This window comes from Egretta garzetta, unplaced genomic scaffold (genome assembly GCF_000687185.1).
Source record: "Egretta garzetta isolate BGI_Z169 unplaced genomic scaffold, ASM68718v1 scaffold206, whole genome shotgun sequence".
NCBI classification, from domain to species: Eukaryota; Metazoa; Chordata; class Aves; order Pelecaniformes; family Ardeidae; genus Egretta; species Egretta garzetta.
Genome location: NW_009259984.1, coordinates 2,622,301 through 2,630,387, shown reverse-complemented (window position 1 = coordinate 2,630,387; position 8,087 = coordinate 2,622,301). Strand labels below are relative to the sequence as shown.

The 8,087-nt window shown below is 39.8% G+C and overlaps 1 pseudogene; it reads right to left on the bottom strand.

The window, feature by feature from the left end:
- Nucleotides 1-1,241: 1,241 nt before the first annotated feature.
- Nucleotides 1,242-5,592, bottom strand: LOC104127799 (annotated as a pseudogene).
- Nucleotides 5,593-8,087: the final 2,495 nt, after the last annotated feature.

Genomic DNA, 8,087 nt, shown 5'->3' with positions numbered 1-8,087 from the left:
ATTCTCCATCCAGGGAAGGGCAGACCTGGATTTCCATCTTCCAAGCAAATATCCTTAGCAGCACTCCAGGTCCAATGCTAGCTCTCCATTAGCAGGGGTCAGCCTGACCAGCCTGGAGTTTAGGATGTTGGAGGTATAGGATTGACTGCCTTCAGGAAAGGGAGGGGTCTGAACGGGAATATTTCTGCATATCCTGTACCCAAGGCAATTGCTCTAACTGCACAGACTGGTGTGGGCAGGTAGCAGTTGCCTTTGAGAGGTTGGATTCTACAGAGTAGCTCCTTCTCAGGTACTAATTGTTCTATTGTCAAATTGACCTCATGACCCTATAGACTCAAACTTCTGATGTAAGAAATTAAACTCCTGATCACCTAACCCAGTATATTTAAAGAAATTGAATGAGGTTCAACACACCGAGAAGTGTCTGGGTATTTTTTAACCTTAGTCTATGCTGCCCTACCCCTGAACAGTGTTACATACATTTATCACTGCTAAACATCTGCTGCCAGTCTCACAGGGTGGAACTGGGAGGGAGTCATGCTGACACCCCATCAGACTGGCTGTGTTTCCATCGGCACACATTGCTTTTCTTGGTGCTCACAAGTGCCAAGCCTTGGCTCTGGATTTTGACACTACCTTGGATCCATAAGGTTGCATTGGGAGGGAGATGTCAAATTGGCGCAGACACCCTCAGAGAGGCAAGCAATCATTTTCTAATGGAAATACAACATGACCTTTCTCCATCAATTACATCCATGTGGGAGAGAAGAACTAAGATATCTCTGAGCGGAATGCATTTGCATTTTAAATTTCCACATGTCAGCCCTCCAGCACCAGGACCTGGTGAGAGCTGGTGGCAGCTGAAGCAAACCTCAGCATTTTCTTTCCTTCCTACCCAGAAGTCAGGAGTGGCCTCTTTGTTCAATCTTTATTCACTTAAAATGTTTTAAGCTGATTCTCTCATCTGGATGCTTATCTTGTTTTTCAAAGATGGCATACACTGGTCATTAAAAGGCTAATTTATAAAATTCTGCATAATTCACAAATAGGTGTATCTCAGTGGCTACTTTGTACTGGAGGAGGATGCAAGAACAGTGCTTTTAAGAATGACTACCCTCTTGCATCACTTCTTTGGAAAAATAAAATTGTTAGTAACTGGTTTGATATAATTTTAATCATATTGAACTACAACTGCATGAAGAATGCAATTCAAATCAATAAGACCAGCCACTGACCAGTCATTATTCAATTGGGTTTGCAATTTCTCCCATGAAGAGGATGCTCTGAGTATATTGATAAACAAGCAACAGCAAAAATGGACAGCTGAATTTTACAGCAGGAGGAAGAAAACGAGGAAGAAAATCGGTACCCATGACTACTGCAGCCTCTTTGCCGTTCTCATGAATCTTTGGCAGGGCCTTGTGAGCAACCTACCATGAAGTACAGCAAGAATTAAAGTATGTTGAGGATGGGGTGTGAAATGATTAAAATTAGCACTAAGTTAATTCAGCTACTGCCTTTCACAAAAATTGCTGGTAGGCCAGGAACCAGGAAGAAGGCCAGTATAGGCCATGGTGGTTTTTTTATAAATATGTCAATATGCGAGTATTCTCACATTCGGAGTTCCTCAACACAATTGTATACAACACAGGCCTTAGGGATGGCGCACCTTGTGGAATTAGATGAACATAGAATATTCAAGCAAATTCACAAGGAATGACAATTTCAGAGGGAAAGGAAGTTGGGCTCAAGAACTGCTCTGCATGTATCCCTAATAGCACATGCATTACAGTTTAGCCAGCAGAAATTCAACCTTGATACCAATTTTTTTTTAATTATTGTTGGTAATTTTTAATATTTTTGCTAGCCCCAAGATACTAGAACATTGTAATTTCTGCTTTCAAAATGGCTCTAAGCTGCTAGCCTTTCTCTTCACTTTACCTGTTTCTCTTCACACTATTTTCAGGAAATGGGATGTTTTCCTGAAGTCTGGTCCATCTTACATGTTTAGCACTCATCAGGGCCTTCAGTCGCAGCAGAAGTTTTAAAATCCTTTAAAATTATAGAATGCACATGTTAGAAAAAGGCCACTTTCCTTGCTAGATATGCTGATGCAAGGCATCCCCAACACAGATATCTATGGGCATTCCCTCCACATGCAGAAATGGGGCTGCATTTAGTTTCTGGGACAAGTGCTACAGCAGCCTTTGCCTGTCAGGTGGAAGACGGTACCCGTATCTCCAGATCTTGGAGAAGTCTGAGAGAGTTTAAAGTTACTTATCAGCTAAATGTTCTAGTTCAGAGTATCAGCCAGCCCTAGCAATAAGTAAAATTTCACAACCTACTTAGCTTATAGCAACACAATTGAGTATTAAGAAATCCACAGATCATTGTTTGTGCTGACAAACTTACTTTTGAAACCTCCACATCAGGCTTTCCTGTGATTCCAGATAGATCAGCCTGGTCAGAAAACACATCAGTTACACCTAGATTCATGAACATCATCTTTAAGTCATAGGTCCCTGAAATGGACAGGTTTGGAATATACACTTCTATCCTCCTGTTAATTCAAAAGAAAATTATGGTGGGTATTGCAATACAAGCATGCCTTGGACTGAAGACTCCCAACTTGCTGGTGGTTCTTCTGTGCTAAAATGTTAGTCTTTTTATCTGAAAAAGTTGGCAACAAAAAGAAGCTGGGAAGATGATGGTCTGGAGGACTGGAAATCAGTTGGGCTTTCTTGTATGATTCTGTCGCTTGATGGGAGAGCAAGCAGCGGTGGTGCCAGCATTTTTGGGACTATGTTTGCATTCTCTTTCTAGACTTGAAGGTTTTTCTTTCTGAATTCATACCCCATTCCCTCCTAGTCATCTGATTGCTGTGTCACAGTATTATCAATCTTAACACACTGCGCTTGAGACAAGGGAAATGGAGAAACTTATCAACTAGGTAATGTGTGGGGAAAAAAATTAAATTTCCCAGCTCACAGATCTCTTCCCTCATCACAAGACAATGCTGATTCTAATTTTTGCTGAAAGTATCAAATCATCAAATAATTTGGTTTATACTTATACCTGTTCCATTGCTTAAATCTCCAATCAACAGCAAAGGTTTGTAACTGTAAAACCTGACCATAGTATTCAGACTTTGGATTCTGACTACCTTGAATCATAAATCAGAATTCTATATTTACTGTCTTTCAAGGGATTTTTCCCATTTAGACACAGTGGGTTTTGTCAGGGCACCTTCCAGCTGTTTCTTTTTTCCTTCACTGGGCAGGGCAAACAGTGCTGCAACATTTCCCTTGTAAGGAATCTGTACCACCTCGCAAGACAGCTTCCTGCCAGAGTGGGTTTTATGGAATCCATCTCGAGTCATCACCCTCACTTCACCTGAGGTCTTCGCATTCACATAGAAATAATCCTTGTGACTCCTTTTAATATTGAAAGGATTTTCTCAGTAAGCTTAAAACCAAAAGAGAAAGAATGTAATCGAATGCTTATTTCAAGGAGGATATATTAATATAGCCCAGACTAATGTATACCAGATAAACCCATATCTGAAGATTTACACTCATACTTGAAGATCAAAGGTATTCCTAGTTTATTAAAGGTCTTGTTCCCTGTCATCTTTGCTGTGCTGTGTTCAGTAACAACTAAATATCCCAGGTTAAATTTCATACAGACTTGTACAACACCCTTCTAAGTCAGATAAATTAAATGAAGTAACTTCATCATATTACCTTACATATTATCTGAAGAAAATGAAAGCTGACCGGGATCCAACGAGTTACTTTGTGGTTTCAGAATAATGCTTGTAAAGCAGATGTCTGCCTTTTAGAAGGTAGCATGTTAAGCTCCTTCCATGCTTTTTCATATGTTCTTCATCTTGTAGCACTAAGGAAAACTTACATGCAAGAGCAACTCAAACTTTTGGGCCTGATCATAACTGCATTATGGTAAATGGAATAGGGCTTCAAGGGCTTTAATCTTCAAACTGGTTTTCTCTTTATGTTTATTCAACTGAATTTTCTATCATATTTTATTTTGTATTAAATCAAGTCATTCACTGAACAAATACACAGGGATCACAGCTTGCTATTCTGTAAGTATGTTCTCTGTTTTTTTAATAGTGAATAGAAATAAAACACAATTGAAGAATAAATAGTCGAATGTAAAGTCCACAGTGCTCTGGTTACTTGATAAGTTTGCGCTTTCTTCCCTGACTCCCCAGTAAAAAAAAATATACTCCAGTATCATAAAGAAATGCCTCAGACTAGGGCACCTGAGACTAGGGTACCCAAATTAAATAAAGTACTTGAAATAAAATCCGTTTTGCTGAAAGTTCATCTATTTCCAAACATGCCTTTCTGGGTGGCAAATTCCACGAATGTCCTGCATGCTGCTACAAATGGCTATAACATCTAAGAGGAATTTAATCATTGCCAAAGCAGCGCATTCACAAGTACATCGTGGGATATGTATAATGTGATTACAAACTGTAGAACTTTTAGACTCCAAATCCAGAGGTACCTACCCATTTAATAGGCATGGAATGTAAGTAAATTAAAGTGTTTGGCATTTTTTGTTAGTCTGCATGTCTGGAATTTATTTTTCTACTTCATACAGCATGTGAAAATATTGTAATTTTTAAAATGATAAGTAGATAAAGTCTGACAGAAAAATTTACAAATGCATAAATCTGTTGTGCTCTCACAATTCCCTAAAACTTAAAGATTGTGAATAAATGAATTTTTATGCTTAGGAACATCTATGCTAGAAAAACTTAGATGTGGAAGAGGTTTCAAAGCATAAGAAATTTCAGTGTTCCTTATCATAATAGCCTAATCTTAACACTGGCCTTTCTTTTTAAAATAATTCAGAAATAATCTCAGATATTTGTTTTAGTACAGTTGACACTGAGGTACCGCAGTAAATAACGCCTATGCAACTTACCTTTGAAGTAAGTGTAGTTAACGATTACCATTAGAGTATTTGGATTGAGGTCTTTATTTTGTTTATATTCCTATGGATTTTGTTCTTTATATGATCATTGATGTCTTTTTTAACTTCAGTGGAATTCTTGAAGTTACTAGAAACAAGTTTTCCTCTGTACAGCTTTTTGATGTCCTTCAGAAATGCTTTCAGTGACTTCAGGTGTTTGTCTATGAACAGGGTGTTCCCCAAGTTCAGTTGCACCTGGCTGCCAGGGCAGTTCAGCAAGAGGAAGAGATGATGGAAGCCTTCATTTATCTCCGCCTCCTGGGTGTCAGTGAGGTTAAAGGCCAGCCCTTCCAGCACCTGAGCCTGGCTGGTGACTCTGGAGCCCAGGGCTAGTTGGGAAAAGGTAGTGGATATGCTGACTGGGAAAAAGAAAATGGTTTTACCAGGTTCTTAGGTGGTTGCTTGACTGTAAATCTGGAAGTCAAAGTTTGTGTTGCTGAGGAATATCCATTGGCAGGACCCAAGAGGATCTCCCTCATGAGGATGCTGCTCCTGTGGGTCATTGTGGTGGTTAGTCTGGGTCAGACTGTGGACAGTGAGGTGAAGTATAGCCACCAGCAAACACAGCAGGAGGCTGGCCTTCATCATCTTTTACAGCTACTGTGTGGACAAAGAACAAAATGGTCTTGGATGCTGGAGGTCAGCTGTGTCAGCGTCTCATATTTTATTTCTATCTTCTTCAACAACTATCTGGCAATTATTGTTATCTCCTGGCCTGCTCCTTTACTATGGAAGTGTCTCTTAAATCCTTGTCATTCTGAGTTTATCTGTAATTCCTATGCATTGCTGCCTACTTCAGTTTTGCTTTATTCCAGCTACAAAATTCCCTTATTATTGGAGAAAGAAATGTGTAAGTATTGAAGAAAAATAAGAGTCAGAGAGAGAGAACAAGTGAAAAGGCTGGGGGTTTTTTCTCTGTGTTTTATGGTGAGGCAGCACATCAGGAGCAACTCTTAATTCTTTCATGTTTATCTCTAGGAACTCTCAGGTTTATTAAGCTATTAGTGATTGAATGAGGCTTATGTGAAATGACAGTGCTATGTCAATGGAAAACAATACAATATTGCAGCACTCAAAAGCGGTATTCTTTCTCTCATTGCTGACTCATTTTAATATACAAGTGACTAATCACAAGAGCGCTGGTGAAAATTTTCTTCTTCAATACCTGATGAGATCAGAATATGTTGCTTTATTTTAAACAACCACTCATGTGATGCATGTCTTCCAGATGGATTCTTCTCTGGGTGTACCTGCCCCATTCCAGTCATGGGAGGGTGAGGTCACTGGTGTGGGCTTGGCCCCTCCTGTCTTTCCAAACTTTGTTTTGGCAGGAAAGTATCATTTCGTAAGGCAAACAGCCCCATGGCCAGAGTAGTGGTCAGCAAAGAGCTTGGCTGTTTTTGACAACTGTGGCTATGCTTTTGTTGTTTGTTTGTTTATTGCTTTCTCTTTTACAGGTTAGACCACGTTCATGTTGGGATGATTTGTAGTGTCTAGGATGTTTAACCTGTCAGAAAACAGGTAAGAGCTATTCTAATTAAATATTGTACTAGTGACTAGAAAAGCAACTCCAAATATCCTACTTGAAGCGGAGCAGCTTCAGGGAAGATCACATGAGTTACTGGCTCATGCCCCAATCAATGACAAAGGCACTCAGAAACATGGGTTCAGCAGAGCGGATGAGATGTTTATTCAGCACTCTGAACACTAAGATTTGGGGGAAAAGAGCCAGCTTGTCCTTCCACAGCTTTGCTCTGTGATATCTCAGTAAATCAGGACTTATAGGGGAGGTTGGCATAGCAAAATCAATCTGTGAAACCTGTCTGGACTGTGTTGGTTTAAATAAGACCACTCATTCATCTCTGTTTCAGTTATATGGTTGTAAGCTTTAGGGAACACTAGTAATGACAAAAAATAAGATTGACAGCTGGGAAGTCAGAATACTTCCCCCTTGTTAATGAAATGGATTTTTTTCTAGATGTGTAAGAGCTATTTGGGATAAATATCCAGAGCAGAGTTATACTCTGTGGAGTTGGTATAATGCATCCCCACAATTTGCTGTTCAGTATTTCTTGAAATTAAGTTCTACTGTCATTTGAGTGCTTAGAAGCCAGGTTTCACCCTTGACAGCAGATGTTTCATGACTCACTAGCTAAATGCCATACAGCTGCATCAAAATCATTAAGGTAAAGATAACTGGGTACTAGCATTCAGGAGGGTCTTGCTCTTGTATGGGTCATGCTGTTTCTTACTGCCTTACTTGTACTGCAGTTTTCCTTTGTTAAGCATGACATGGCTTCAAATACATGCTACCTAGAAGAACAAAGCTGAATGCAGATGAAGCTAGCTTTCTTGGACATTGTATGCATGTGTCCACACCTCTCCATTCCAAACAGAGAGCAAAGACCATGAAGCCCAGCTGGTCTGTAGAGTGGAGTGCTACAACCCAAAGGGTATGCAACTCCTAAGCAAATATTTATGGGGAATAAGATTTTTGCGCAAAGGGCAGCTACTTTGCCCTACATTCTACCTGAGATGAAGATAACTTCATCTGGAGACACACAATTAGGCCCAGCACGAAGCTCTGAAGGCTGCAGTCAGGGTGAGGGAGCTGCAGGGAACATCACTTGTGCTCAGCCATGCTACCCAGCCTACTGGACTCCATTTAAGTGTCAACACCTGATCTCTTTATTTGTACACAGTAGAGACCCCATTGGTCACTGTTCAGAAGCCAATGAGTCTTCTTGGCCTCTTTAATAAAGAGGGTACCTAATTAATTTGTGTAGGAATGATGAATTTTAGCTGTATATTGAATAGTAATCTTTCAGATACTGTCTCCTCACAACCCAGCAGTTCTCTCTTTATCTCTGTTAAGGGCCACCTAATATATCAAGATCTGAAAAGTATTTAATGCAGATTTTAGCACTTCAAAAAGCTGTATAGAGTGTGTGCCATCACTGCAAGTGCCTGAACAGGATACTGAACAAGTGTAACTCTTGTAAGCTATATAAACAGTAAATCAAGGCACAGTCCCAAATCTCTCAAAGAATACCAAATAACAGAAGAGAGCAACCCAGTAACAT